Source organism: Saimiri boliviensis, chromosome 1 (genome assembly GCF_048565385.1).
Source record: "Saimiri boliviensis isolate mSaiBol1 chromosome 1, mSaiBol1.pri, whole genome shotgun sequence".
Taxonomy (NCBI): Eukaryota; Metazoa; Chordata; class Mammalia; order Primates; family Cebidae; genus Saimiri; species Saimiri boliviensis.
In genome coordinates, this window is record NC_133449.1 from 160,123,105 (window position 1) to 160,138,843 (window position 15,739).

General features: G+C 41.9%; 1 pseudogene; it reads right to left on the reverse strand.

The window, feature by feature from the left end:
- Positions 1-13,439: 13,439 nt before the first annotated feature.
- On the reverse strand, positions 13,440-14,744 carry LOC101043886 (histone-binding protein RBBP4 pseudogene; annotated as a pseudogene).
- Positions 14,745-15,739: the final 995 nt, after the last annotated feature.

A 15,739-nucleotide genomic window follows, 5' to 3' on the forward strand; every position in this document is an offset into this window, starting at 1 on the left:
GGTTTGGAGGTTTCAGGGTCCAGGAGCCAGGCAGGGAGACAGGGACTAGGTTCTCAGTATGTGAAGTGTGACACGACCCACACATTCACTTCAGAATTTCCTAATCCTTGGGCTGACATGCAAACTCTTCTCAAAGTTCCTCTGCCACAGGAAGGGGTAACGTCAGTCTGGGATTCTTGTTGGTCACCTTCCCAGCAGCATCACCAAGGCTTCCTGAGTCAGGGCTTACCCCACTCATGTCCACTGGCAGTCAGCACACCCACTGCTGGGGGGAGGTCAGGATCACCCTGTGCCATGTGGTGGTCATTAGCATAGGCTCTGCAGCCAGGCTGACTGCTTCCGGTCTCAGCTCTGTCATTCCCTGGCTCTGGGACCTTGGGCAAGCGAGCTAACTTCTCTGAGCCTTGGTTTCCTCATCTGCAAAATGAGTTAAAACCACTAAATTAGATAAATATGGAAAGAGCCTGGTGTGGTACCTGGCACATAAAACAGCACTCAGAAAATATTAGGGAGTCCAGTGTGGGGCTCGCACAGGTAATCCCAGCCCTTTGGGAAGGCAAGGCAGGAGAACTGCCAGACGCCAGGAGGCATTTGAGACCAGCCGGGGCAACACAGTGAAACCCTGACTCGACAAAAAGAAATAGAAAATTAGCCAAGTGAGAGGTGTGCACTTGTAGTCCTAACTACTCAGGAGGCTGAGGCAGGGGGATTGCTTGAGTCAAGGAGCTTGAGGCTTCAGTGAGCTATAATTCTGCCACTGTACTCTAGCCTGGCAACAGAAGGAGACTTGCCTATTTTTAAAAAAAAAAAAAAAAAAGCAAGAAAAAGAGGCCAGGTGTGGTGGCTCATGCCTGTAACCCCAGCACTTTGGGAGGCCAAGGTAGGCAGATCAGCCTGGCCACATGGTGAAACCCCATCTCTATTTAAAACATTGAAAAATTAGCTGGGCATGGTGGCAGGCACCTATAGTCCCAGCTACTTGGGAGGGTGAGGCAGGGGAATTGCTTGAACCTGGGAGGTGGAGGTGGCAGTGAGCCAAGATTATGCCACTGCACTCCAGCCTGGGTGACAGAATGAGACTCCATCTCAAAAAAAAAAAGAGAGAGAGAAGATTGAGCCTCTGAATGCCACTTTTCCAGGACAGAGTACCTTCCTGCTCACAGAGCTTTGGGATACAGCATTCATTCATTAACTCATTCACTCTTTATATGCCTAAAATCAGGGGATCAGAATGGTCTGGTATACCACAGGCACAGGAGGCAGAAATACCTTCACAAGCTGTGTGATCTTGGGAAAGTGACTTAACTTCTCTGAGCCTTGGTTTGCTCTTCAGTAAAACAGGGATAATAACCACACCTACCTCTAGAATTGAGGATTCAGTGAGAAAATTCCAAAGAGCACTGGGTATGCTGCCTGACACATAGTAAGCACCTGATAAGACTTTGAAGCCTGCCATGCAAGGAAAATGCTGGGATGCAGTTGAGCCCAAGAGCCCTGGGATGCATAATACGGATACCCTCCCACTGGGCGGGAACAGGGAGGCTTCCAGGAGGCAGCGAGTCTGAAGGAGCTATAGGAGTTGGCTGGATGGATAGAAATGACAGGACTAGCAGCAACCTTTGATCTTGGGGACAGAGACAGGTCCTGCCAAGGCGGCCTGGGCCATCCCTCAGGACCACTGTAGCCTCTACCCCTCTTGCTGGTTATAGTCCTCCTCCCCCTGCGCATATGCCATCAGAGAGGGTTCTCTGCCAGCCTGGGTCAAGGGCTTGGTGAGAACTGCATGAGAGCTGGGCACACTACCCCAAGATCGCACACAAACTTTGCATCCATGTTAGGGATTCCCAGCTTTCCTCAAGGCCATCTAGGGGCTTTCAAAGGCAGTGACCTCAGCCAGGAGTGAGCATGGGAATCTGCTAGAGAGCTTTACCCGTGCAGGTGCTCACCTCCCACCCCTGAGTCAGCAGGACTGGGATGGTCCTGGAATCTTCATTTTAACAGTTACCCCTGTGATTCTGAGGGGTCCCTGAACTTCCCTTAGAGGTGCACCCCTCTGGAGGCCTACAGGCCATTAAGGACCCATGGCCTATAGGATCAAGCCCAGGCACCCCACCAGGTGGTCAGGGACTTTTAGCACTTGGACCTCACCTCCTTTCTACTCCCATCTCAGCTCCATTCCTTCACACTCTGGTTGGCCCCGGGGAGTCCTGATATTTCACCCTCTCCGCCCCTATGCTATTCCTCTCCTGGGATTTCCTTTCTGCCTGCAGGGCGGCTGCTCCTCCTTCAAGGCCCAGCTGAAATGCCACTGCTCTGGAAGGCCTCACAGACTCTCCATCCTCTGTTCCTCAGCGGCATCTGATTGTGCCCCTGTCGCAACACTTAAGGGCTTGTCTCCAAATGTGCTGGACTTAAGAAGCTAATGTCACACTGATGACCTTGCATGTTGTTGATCTGACGAGAGTGATGGTGTCCAGATGCGCTTGGAGACCATGTCCCAGGAGGGACTACTAAGAAGCCAGAGTGCTCAACCTGGAGAATTGGTACCTCCGGGGACCACAAGGGCTGTCTGCATCACTGGAGGCCTGTCAAGGGACAGGGAGCAGAGCTGCCTGAGGGTCCAGGGCCACAGGTGGGTGTCATAGGGAGGCAGATCTGGCTCAGATAGAGAATCATGGGCTAACTGCTTCCCACAACAGATGGATGTCAGTGACCTATCAGAAATGCTCCAAGGGGCACAGGGGTACTGGCGAGACAACCCAGGTCACGGGGAGTGGTGTCTGGCTACCTCGGCCTTCAACTCTGACAATTCGGATTCTGGCTCTGAGTCTTCACCAACGTAGCTGTGTGAGCTGAGATAAGTCACTAACCTTCTTTGACCTTTTTCTTTTCTATACAGTAGAGTTATGCACTTCACTGATTGCCTGGGAAAATAGAAATGAAAGTGCCTTGTAAACAATAAATGGTTCAGCCTTCGTAAGCAAGATATGAAACCCAGAAGTCAGAAATGAAAGGACAACAGATTTGACTACACAAATCTGTTTTTACAAATTAAAAACTTTGTGTGAATACAAAAACCAAAAGAACATTAGAAGAGAAGTGACAAACTGATGGAAAACATTTTTGGCATTTCTGATAATAGGATTAGCAGACATAATACAGATAATAAATAAATAGTCCAATAGGCCAGGTGTAGTGGCTCGTGCTTATAATCCCAGCACTTTGGGAGGCCAAGGCAGGTAGATCACTTGAGGTCTGGAGTTTGAGAATAGCCTGGCCACTATGATGAAACTCTGCTTCTACTAAAAATAAGAAAATTAGCTGGGCATGATGGGGGTGCCTGTAATCCCATCTACTCAGAAGACTGAAACAGGAGAATCACCTGAACCTGGGAGGTAGAGGTTGCAGTGAGCCAAGATCATGCCACTGCACTCCAGCCTGGGCAATAGAGTGAGACTCAGTCTAAAAAATAAATAATAAATAGTCCAATGAATCAATAAAGGCAAAAAAAAAGCCAAATCAAAAAATGGACAAAGGATATCTGTAGAAGAAATACCAATAGCCAATATACACATGGAAAAAAATGCTCGTTTCACCACTCATACAGAAAGTACATATGAATGAACAGTTTTTCCTCTCAGACTGTGAACAATTTTAAAGATCAGTGATATCCAGCATGAGAAGAATCAGTGATGCTGCATTTCTCACACATGGTTGGTGAGACTGAATATCCACTGGGCCTTTTTGGGGGGCACAATTTAAGAATATCTCCACGTTTTAACGTACCTACCCTTTGACCCGGCAATCCCACTTTTATGAATGGATCCTGCTCCAGTGACAGCGTATTCGCACAAAGATTCATGTGCAAGGATGTCCACTGAGCATTGTTTGCAATGGAGAAAAATTGGAAAGAACTAACATGTCCATTTGCTAGATGAATGGTGAGATAAACTGCGGTACATCCATATCGTGGAGTACAGTGCAGCAATTTAAACAACATGGCAAATCTTTATGAACCAATACGGAAAGATTTCTAAGATGTGTTGAATAATTTTTAAAAACCCAATGCAATGAATAGCATATAATACTATTTTTAAAACTATAAAGTAAGGATGGATGGATGGGTGAATGGATGGATGAGCATGTCTGTGCCCAGGCAGATGCCAGGAAGAGTATATACATACTCTTGCAAGTGGTTGAGGTGGGGATAGGGGCTGTGATTAAGAGAATAATGGTTTGTGGGGCCTTCCATTTAGGGAGACTGCATATCTCTTTATGGATGAATATCTTACAGTGACCTCTAGTACAAAAAAAAAAAAAGAAGAGTGGGAGGGGATTGCCAGCACCACTACCCTCTGCCTGGGTCCTGTGATGGCCGGTGACAGACCAGTGGCCTGCTGATTACCTTTGCTGTTCCTTTCTTTTCAGATGTCTTTCTTTCTCTTCCCTGCCTCTGGCTGGCAAAATCCAACCCTCCCAGGCCTACCGCTTACCTCAGCTCCCTCTATCAGTTGGCTGTCGCATAGCCAACAAACAACCCTACAAATCTGCAGTGACATATACCAATAAACATGTATTTCTCACTCATCTACATTATTCAGCAGCTCTAGCTGGATTGCTAGGGTTTACTCATACGTCTGGGACAGCTGGGGACTCTGCTGTAATCTAGCCTTGGCCATGCCAAGCTCAGGCTTATCTTTCTCATAGTGAATTTAGCAACATCTGCAGGCAAGGAGAACCCCATGCAATGCCTCTGTGGCCTAGACTTGAAACGGGCACACCCTTACTTCCATCTCCTTCTGTTGGTCAAAGCAGCTTCCGCATGATCAAGCCCAGATTCAAGGGGTAGAAAAATAGGTATCACCTTTTTTTTCTTAGAGGAACTGCCAAGTCACATGGCAAAGAGCTCAGGTACTGTAAAAGAAAGAATGGGGACCATTGGTGCAATCTCCTTTAGACATCATAAAGAGGGAAAAGACAAACCACAGAATGGGAGAAGGTATTTGCCACCATGTAGCCAAGCATGCATGTAATATGTGTAGCTGCATTTCATTGTTTATTTGGTTTATATTATACGATTGTATAAATACTACTTTTTACTAATCTGTTCTATTATTGATGGATATTTAGTTTTTTTTCCAGCTTGAGGCTATAATGACAAAGGCTGCTATGTATCTTAGTACACATGTGTACACATTTAAGTTGTATGTATGCTTGCTGGGGAGTAGAATTTGTTGGATAGTAAGATAATGCCCTTTTTTCAACCTAAGTAAATCATGCTAAGCTGTTTTTCCAAGTGGTTGTATCAATTTATGCCCTTACCAGCAGTGGATGAGATTTCCTGTTGCTCCAAATCTTAGTCAACACTTGGTAAGGGAGTTAATTTCTGTATATGTTGTTAGCCGGAAATGAATTGTACTTAAAAAAAATATGGTGAGCCAATGATCTTAGATCCATTTAAGGCTGTCTTTCCCTCCCCCGTTCCACCGGTTCTATAATTTGTCAAGTGTCCATATGATCCATATCTAGTACTTTTTTTTTTAAGAGATAGGTTCTCACTATGCTGTCCAGGCTGGACTCAAAGTCCTGGGCTCAAGGGATCCTCCTGCCTCAGCCTCCTGGATAACTGTGACTACAGGTGCGTGCCACTGTGCCCAGATACAGGGGTCTTTATTTTGCACCACTGGTCTATGTGTCTGTCTGTGAGACAACATCAGACTGTCTTAAGCATCTTTATAATCTCTCTGGATATCTACCAGAGAAACAATTCCCTCTTTTATTTCATTTTCTTCAAGACTGTCTTGGTTATTCTTCGCCCTTTACATTTTTTCCCCATTTGTTTTATAAAAATTTAATTTATACACAATAAAATTCACCCTTTTTAGTCTGCAATTCTGCTACTTTTGACAAGGGTATATAGTCATCGTTATCATTGTCATAATCAAGCTATATTTCCATCACCCAAAAAATTCCCCTGTGATCCTTTGAAGCTCTCCCTTTACCTCCAGCCCCTGGCAGCCAATGATCTATTTTCTGTTTGTTTGCAAGAGTGTCATGTAAGTAAAATTATAGAGGACGAAGCCTTTTGAATCTGGCTTCTTTCACTTAGCATAAAGAATTTGAATCATCCAAGTCATCGACTAGGTCAGAAATTTGTCTCATTTAACTGCTAAGTAGCATTCTATTATGTGGATATACCATAGTTTGTTTATCCATTTAACAGCTAAGGGACATTTGAGTTGTTTCCAGTTGGAGGTGATTATGAATACGGCCACTAGAAACATTTACTTAGAGGTTTTTTTGTGTGTGTGTGAACATCGATTTCCATTTTACTTGGAATGCCTAGGAGTAGGATTACTGTACTGAATTATGGTAAGGGTTTCCTTTCAACTTTATAAGATACCACCAGACTGATTTCCAAAGTGGCTACTCTTTTGCATCCTGACTAGCGATACATATATGAGGATTCTATTTTCTTCTTTTTTCTTACAAACTGTAAGAAATGGCATTAAAATGAGAGTTCTATTAATAGAAGTCGGCTTTGTCTGATATTAATACAGCAATTCCAGCTTTCTTTAAGTTTTATTTTATTTTTGATTGACACATGATAATTGTCCTTTTTTTTTTTTTTTTTTTAATGGAGTTTTACTGTTGTTGCCCAGGCTGGAGTGTCATGGCGTGATCTCGACTCACTGCAACCTCTGCCTCCCAGGTTTTGGCAATTCTCCTGCCTCGGCTTCCTGAGTAGCTGGAATTACAGGCATGCGCCACCACCCATGGCTAATTTTGTATTGTTTTTTTAAGACATAGTCTCACTCTTGTTGCCCAGGCTGGAGTGCAATGGCATGATCTTGGCTCATTGCAACCTCCGCCTCCCAGGTTCAAGCGATTCTCTTGCCTCAGGCTCTCGAGTAGCTGGGATTTTACAGGCTCCCACCAAAACACCCGGCTAATTTTATATTTTTAGTAGAGATGGGGTTTCAACATGTTAACTAGGGTAGTCTCAAACTCCTATCTCAGGTGATTCACCCACCTCAGCCTCCCAAAGTGCTGGGATTACGGGTGTGAGCCACTGCACCTGGCGTAATTTTGTGTTTTTAGTAGAGACGGGATTTTACCCTATTGGTCAGGCTAGCCTCAAACTCCTGACCTGGGATGATCTGCCCACCTCGGCCTCCCAAAGTGCTGGAATTACAGGCACGAGCCACAGCACCCGGCCTCAATAATTGTACATATTTATGGAGTACAGTATAATGTTTCGATACACATATATGTTGTGTAATGATCGCATCAGGGTAATTAGCATGTCTATCACCTTAAACTTTATCATTTCTTATGATAACATGTTAAAATCCTCTCTTCTACCAACTTATTAGATGTTTTCTATTCATTCCATCTGGTCTTCTTTCTTTCCATCTTTGTCTGTCTTCCTTTGGATTGAGTATGCATTACGTCTGTTTCTTTTCCACTTTTGGCTTATAATTTATATCTCTTTAAAAATTTTTTTACTGATTAAAATGAGAAAAAAATTTTAGGGACTGTCCTAGGTTTTAGAACATATATCTTTTTTTTTTTTTTTTTGAGACGGAGTTTCGGTCTTGTTACCCAGGCTGGAGTGCAATGGCGCGATCTCGGCTCACTGCAACCTCCACCTCCTGGGTTCAGGCAATTCTCCTGCCTCAGCCTCCTGAGTAGCTGGGATTACAGGCACGTGCCACCATGCCCAGCTAATTTTTTGTATTTTAGTAGAGACGGGGTTTCACCATGTTGATCAGGATGGTCTCGATCTCTTGACCTCGTGATCCACCCCCCTCGGCCTCCCAAAGTGCTGGGATTACAGGCTTGAGCCACCGCGCCCGGCAGAACATATATCTTAATCAAAGTCTACCTTTAAATGATAAAATGTTACTTTAAATATAGCATGAGGGCCAGGGTACCATGGCTCACACCTGTAATCCAGCATTTTGGGAGGCCGAGGCAAGCAGATCACCTGAAGTCAGGAGTTCGAGACCAGCTTGGCCCACATGGTGACACCTGTCTCTACTGAAAATACAAAGATTAGTCGGACATGGTGGCAGGTGCCTGTAATCCCAGCTACTCAGAAGGCTGAGGTGGGAGAATTGCTTGAACCTGGGAGGCAGAGGTTGCAGTGAGTCAAGATCACGCCACTGCACTCCAGCCTGGGTGACAGAGTGAGACTCTATCTCAAAAAACAAACAAAAAATATTAATATAGCATGAGGATGTGACAACAGTATGCACACCCTTCCTTCCCGTCTTTTGTAGAGCAGCAGTTCCCCCTTATCGGCAATTTCAGTTACCTGTGATCAATCTGGGCCCCAAAATATTAAGGCACTTTGAGTGAGAGAAAGACTGCATTCATATGGCTTTTATCACAGCATACGGCTATAGTTGTCTTATTGTATTATTAATTGTTATTGTTAATCTCTTACCTTGCCTAATTGATAAAGTTTATCATAGGTAAGTAGGTGATATGGTTTGGCTGCATCCCCACCCAAATCTCATCTTAAATCGTAATAATCCCCACCTGTCAAGGGTGGGAGCAGGTGGAGATAATTGAATCATGGGGGCAGTTTTCCCCAAGCTGTTCTCGTGGTAGTGATTAAGTCTCACGAGATCTGATGGTTTTATAAATGGGACTTCCCCTGCACACACTGTTTTGCCTGCCATCTTACGTGGGGTTTTGCTCTTCCTTTGCCTTCTACCATGATTGTGAGACCTCCTCAGCCATGCTGAACTGTGAGTCAATTAAAACTCCTTTCCTTTAGAAATTACCAAGCCTTGGGTATGTCTTTATTAGCAATATGAGAACAGACTAATACAGTTGGCATAGGAAAAAACAGCATATACAGGGTTTAGTACTCTGCAGTTTCAGGCAGACACCATGGGTACTGGAATGTATCCCCTGCAGAGATTGTCGTAAATGCATATATAAAAGTGGTGTATGACAACAATATATTTCACTTTTAATCTGCTATAAATATGCAATACATTACTACTTTTGCTTTAAATTAGATGTTGGCAAACTATAGCCTATGGACCAAATGTAGCCCGCCTCCTGTTTTTAATCATACCTGTAAATAAGGTATGATTAGAACATAGCCCGCTCCATCGTTTATGTGTTGGCTAAGGCTGCTTTTGCACTGCAACTGCAGAATTAAGCAGTTGCCCTGAAGAGCGTATGACCACAAAACCTAAAATATTTACTATTTGGTCCTTGACAGGAAAAAATTTCTCAATGTCTGTTTTAATAGTTATCTTTTCAAGCATTTAAAAGGCAACAGGTTTTTTTTTTTTGTTTTTTTTTTTTTTTGTTTTTTGTTTTTTTTGTTTTTTTTTTTTTTTAAGACAGAGTCTAACTCAGTCGCCCAGGCTGGAGTGCAATGGCTTGATCTCGGCTTACTGCCTCCGCCTCCCTGGTTCAAGCAATTCTTCTGCCTCAGCCTCTTGAGTAGCTAGGACTACAGGCATATGCCTCCATGCTCAGCTAATCTTTTTGTATTTTTAGTAGAGATGGGCTTTCACCTCATGATCCACCCACCTCGGCCTCCCAGCACTTGCTGGGATTACAGGCATGAGCCACCGCACCTGCCCAAGGCAACGTTACTTTTTATGCTTACCTTTATTCCATTTCCAGCACGTGTTATTTTTTAATGTATATCCAACTTTCTAACTGGTATCATACTCCTTCTACCTGAAGAACTTCCCTTAGCATTTTTTCTTTGTATTGGTCCGCTGGCAATTAATTCTCTTAGTTTTTGTTTAAGGTAATCTTTATCCCTTCTGTTTTTTTTTATTTTTTTTTTGAGATAAAATTTACATAACATAAAATTGAACATTAACCATTTTAAGATGTACAGTGGCATTTAGGACATTTAAAATGCTGTGCAGCCATCACCTCTATCTAGTTCCAAGACATTTCATCACCCCAAAAGAAAACCTTATAAGCAACCACTCCCCATTCTCCCTTCCCATATCCCCTGGTAACCACTCAACAACTGTCTGCCTCTATGGGTTTACCTGTTCTGGATGTTTCATACAGATGGAATCACATATCATTTTGTGTCTGGCTTCACTGATTTAACACAGTGTTTTCAAGGTTCATCCACATTGCAGCAGGTATTTCATACCGTTTTGTAGCTGAATAATATTCCATTGTATGGTCACATCACATTTTCGCTGTCTATCAGCTGTTTCCACCTTTTGGCTATTGTAAACAGTGCTGCATTGAATATCTGTGCGCATGTATTTGTTTGAGTTCCTGTTTCCCATTCTTCTGGTTTCACCTACAAGTGATATTTTTGGATCCTATGATAATTCTATGTTTAAATTTTTGAGGAATTGTCAAACCGATTACCATAGCAGCTGCACCATTTTTCATTTTCACCAACACTGTACAAAGGTTTCAATTTCTCCACACCCTCACTAACACTTGTTATTCTATGATTTTTTTTATTATGACCAACCTAGTATATATGAAGTGGTATCTCATTGTGGTTTTGATTTGCACTTCCATAATGATTAATGATGTTGAATATTTTTTCATGTGTTCTGGAGAAATGTCTATTCAATTTACCTATTTTTTAAAAAATTATTTTTAGATTTGGGAGTACATATGTATGTTTATTACATGGGTACATTGGATAAGGGTGGGGATTCGGCTTCCAGTGTACCCAACACCCAAATACTGAACGTCATACGCAATAGGTAATTTTTCACTTCCTTTCTGCCCCCTCCCATTCCCTTCTATCCTTCCCCCTTTGGAGTATATTCTCTCCCTCTTTATATCCATGTGGACCCTTTGTTTAGCTCCCATTTTTAAGTACAGACATGCAATACTTGAATTTGCCTATTTTTAAATTTGTTTGTCTTTTTGTTGTTGAGTTGTAGGAAACACTACAACTTTCATTCTATATATTTGTTCTGGATATATTTATTCTGAATATAAATATTCTGTGTTTTTGTTCTCTTGACAGTGTCCTTTGATGCACAAAAATGTCTAATTTGGATTAAGTCCAATTTATCTATATTTCTTTGTTTAGTTGTGCTTTTAGGGACATATCTAAGAAATCATTTCCAATTCCAAGGTCATGAATATTACCTCTGTGGTTTCTTTTAAGGGTTTAATAATTTTAGCCTTTATATTTAGGTCTTTAATTCACTTTGAGTTAATTTTTATAAGTGGTGTAAAATAAGGGTTCAACTTCATTCTTCTGCAAGTAGATATCTAGTTCTTTTAGCACCTATGTTGAAAAAACTGGTCATTCTCCATCGAATGGTGTCATCATCCTTGTTGAATATCAGTTGTCCATAGAGTGAGAGTTTACTTCCTGACTCTCAGCTTTATTCTATTGAGCCACATAGCTGTTCTTATGTTGTTGCCACACTATTTTGATTTCTGTAGCTTTATAGTAGGTTTTGAAATTGGGAAGTGTGACTTCTTCATATTCTCCTTTCTCAAGACTGTTTTGCATATTCAATGTCCTTTGAAGTTCCATATGAATTTGAGAGTCAGCTTTTCCATTTCTGCAGAAAAAGGCTGTTGGGATTTTGATAGGAATTATTTTGTACCTATAAATCACTTTGGGAGTTACCACCATCTTATTAAATATTAAATCATCTGGCTTATGAAAATGAGATAGTTTTTCATTTATTAAGGTCTTCTTAATTTCTTTCAAGAGTATTTTGTAGTTTTCATTGTAAAAGTCGTGCATCTCCTTGGTTAAGTTTATTCCAAAGCATTTTATTATTTTTGATACTATTGCAAATTAAATTGTTTTCTTAATTTTCTTATTGGAGTATTGCCAGTACCATAGAGTTATGTTTGTTAATCTTGTATCCTGCAGCTTTGCTGAATTTGTATATTAGCTCTAACCGTTGTTTTTTGTGGATCTTTTAGGATTTTTCTATGTATAGGATCATGTCATCTGTGAACAGAGATAGTTTTACTTCTTCTTTGCCAATTTGGATGCCTTCTGTTTCTGTTTCTTCTTGATTGCTCTGGCTAGGACTTCCAGTACTATGTTGAACAGAAATGGCAAGAGCAGGCATCTTTGTCTTGTTTCTAAAGAAACCAGCTCTCAGTCTTTTACCATTGAGCTAGTTGTGCTTTTTCACATGTGCCTTTAATCATGTTGAGGCTGTTGCTTTTTATTGCTAAAGTTTGTTGGGTGGGTTTGGTTTTGCTTTGATTTTTTTTTAATGTAGAAAAGCAATTTATTCCATTTTAAGCACTTACACAGTTAGTCATGGAGAGTAACAGGCCTGCTAGTGAAACAGATCACCCACAATGGAGATGGCATCAAATAGTGGTCAAGGATGAACACCTGAAAAAATAAAGCAACTTTTATCAAGCATTTATTTAATTTTTAAAACAAATACAAGTTATTCATTCACTCTTCTCAACTTGACAGTCTACCTGTGCATAACTGTCAGGTAAAAACATACATCTTTACAACTTGGTGGTCCCAAGTTAAAGAAACAAAAACATCGTTTCACAGAAAGGAAAGAAATCATATGAAAACAGCTCAAGAAACACACTAATGAGCAAAAATATATGGGGAAAGAGGAATATGTAGTTCTGACTTAACTGAAGAAACCAAGAGGAAACTGGTCTACGTATGAAAATCTGCATCCTGGAAAGTCAGGAGTCAAGATTTTTGAGTAGGAATCTATATGACTTGAATGCCCCATATTTCCCGAACGAAAGTGAAATCTTTCAGTATTTATACTTCATGGCTCAGATACCTACCTCATTTGGCTCTATTCCTTACCCACTCTAGCCTTTACTTAAATGAGTCTGAAAAACTTGGGATATAGCATAAGAAGAAAAACAGCCGAGCGCAGTGGCTCAAGCCTGTAATCCCAGCACTTTGGGAGGCCGAGGCGGGTGGATCACAAGGTCAAGAGATCGAGACCATCCTGGTCAACATGGTGAAACCCCGTCTCTACTAAAAATGCAAAAAATTAGCTGGGCATGGTGGCACATGTCTGTAATCCCAGCTACTCAGGAGGCTGAGGCAGGAGAATTGCCTGAACCCAGGAGGTTGCGGTGAGCCAAGACCACGCCATTGCACTCCAGCCTGGGTAACAAGAGTGAAACTCCGTCTCAAAAAAAAAAAAAAAAAAAAAAAAAGAAGAAGAAAAATAATCACACATTCCCCTTTCTGTAGCTATTTTAGATCTGGGTTTGTTACTAGAACATTCCTGAAGAAAATGTCAATGTAAGTCTCTGGTTTTGCTGAATCAAGTCCTCCCACTAATATTTAGAAAACACTCACTGTTTGGGCTAATAGCATTATTGGTGGTACCTGTTCTATGGAGGGATAGCTGAACAAAGTCTGTGTCTCAAAATGAGTGTTAAATCAATCTCAGGGTTGAGAAGAAAAGAAGGAGTCTAAAACCACAAGAAGTAAGGACATATCTAGGACCATTGTCCTTCTGGATCCACACTTCCTTCAGGGTCTTCATCGTTATAAATGTTCTCTGCCATTTGCCGCACTTGCAGATATTGTCTTCTGATAAAGGACAAATCACCCAAGGTTCACTGGGATTCTAGGAGAAATCAGATATCTTGGCGATGTGACCACCAGGAATGAAAAATAACTGGTGGCTTGTCTTCTGCATCTTCTAGGGATTGTTCCTCTCCAGTTTTACTCAAATCCCAGACATTCAGTCTGCAATGAGTACCACTGGAAGCCAAAATAGTCTCATTGTGAGGTAACCGCTGAACCTGGGAGATTTGGATATTTCATCCTTATGTGATTCAAAGGAATGCAACTGAAGTTTCAGATTTCTCGGATCCCATAATGCAACTTGTTTCAGATTTCTCAGATCCCATAAGGCAACAGTCTTGTCAGCTGATCCTGTGGCAAGAATGAACTCACTGTAAGGACTGACAGAGAGAGGCAGTTCACCTCAGCAGCATAAGCGTCAACGGAGTGGCTTGGTTTGGAAGTATTTGTTTGAATGAGTATCCCAAATCATAAGTGCCTGATCAGCAACTGACCCAAACAGAGACTCATGGAGCAGATGTCAGGAAACATCTTCTGCTACTGCTCTATGCCCTCTAAAGACGGTATTCACATCCACCACTTTTTCCCTCCTTTGGATGACACTGATATCCCACAGGCAGATGGTGTGGTCATCTGAAGCACTAAGCAAGTGCCCACTGAGATTTGGGTTCCAAGAAAGCCCACAGCCTGCCTTCTGTTGTCCACAGAGTCACAATTTGGGGTTGCACTCTCCAGGAGGGTCTGGTTTAGAAGGATGTTTTGTATAGCCAAAGACAAGAACGTCACTGGAAGGAGTCTTTGTTGCAATGATACAAGGGTTCTGGAGCATACAATGGGCCCCATTTACTTCTTGATTTCTATTTCAATTTTTCCACTAACTGAACCAAAACCTCCAAATTCTGTTTTTTTTTCACATCGTAGTGTGACGCATCAAACTCCGCATTATCGTTAGGGAGCTGCACACTGGCTCTAACTAGATGATTTTGTTCATCTGATGTGTGTGTCCCCAGGACAAGTCGATGAATGCCGAAATCTTTCCCTTCCGGTCTGGTTACATCTGGAAGCCACTGGGCAGTTAGGCTGGGCCACTCCAGAGCATGGGTCATCACCAAATCATAAAGAAATGTGTCCTCTTTTTCCATATTTTATACCCCTTGTTGATCACTCGTTCTTCCACTGCGTTGTTGAAGGCTGCTTCCTTGTTGGCCATGGCAGGCAGGCGAGCGGGAAACAAGCAGGGGAATCCTGGAGTCGAGTGTTGTAGGAGGGGTGGGAGGCTGCAGGTCTGTTTTGGTTTTAATGAAAGCGTGTTGGGTTTTACAGTTACATCGACATGATTAAATGAGGATTTTTTTTTCATTCTATTAATGTGATGTGTTACATATGTTAAACCACCATTGTATTTCTGGGACAAATCCCACTTCATCATGGTGTATAATCATGAAGTTAGATTTGGTTTGCTAGTGGCTAGGTACAGTGGTTCACACCTGTAATCCTAACACTTTGGGAGGCCAAGGAGGGCAGATTGCTTGAGGTCAGGAGTTTGGGACCAGCCTGGCCAACATGGTGAAACCCCATCTCTACTAAAAATACAAAAATTAGCTGGCCATGGTGGCACGTGCCTGTAATCCCAGTTACGCAGGAGGCTGAGGCACAAGAATCACTTGAAAGTGGGAGGTGAAGGTTGCAGTGAGCCAAGATTGCTCCACTACACTCCAGCCTGAGTAACCCTGTTTAAAAAAAAAAAAAATTGTTTCCTAGCATTTTGTTGAAAATTTTTGCATTTATATTCATTCATGCATTTATATTGGTCTGTAGATATCTTTTTTTGCAATGTCTTGGTCTGGCTTTGGTATTAGGAAAACGCTGACTTTATAGAATGAGTTGAGAAGGATTGGTATTAATTCTTCTTTAAATGTTTGGAAGAATTCACCAGTGAAGTCATCTGGTCCTGGGTTTTGCTTAGTTGGGAGGTGTTTGATTACTGATTAAACCTCTTTCCTTGTTACAGGTTTATTTGGATTTTCTTTTTCTTCTTGAGTCAGCTTTGATTGTTATTCACGATTGCTAAAGGTTCAAAATGCTTTTCTGAAGTACATATATATCTATACACACACACACATTCATACATACAAATGCACACACACACACACACCTGAGTACATGGGAATGATCATTTTCCTGGATCAATGTTATATCACAATT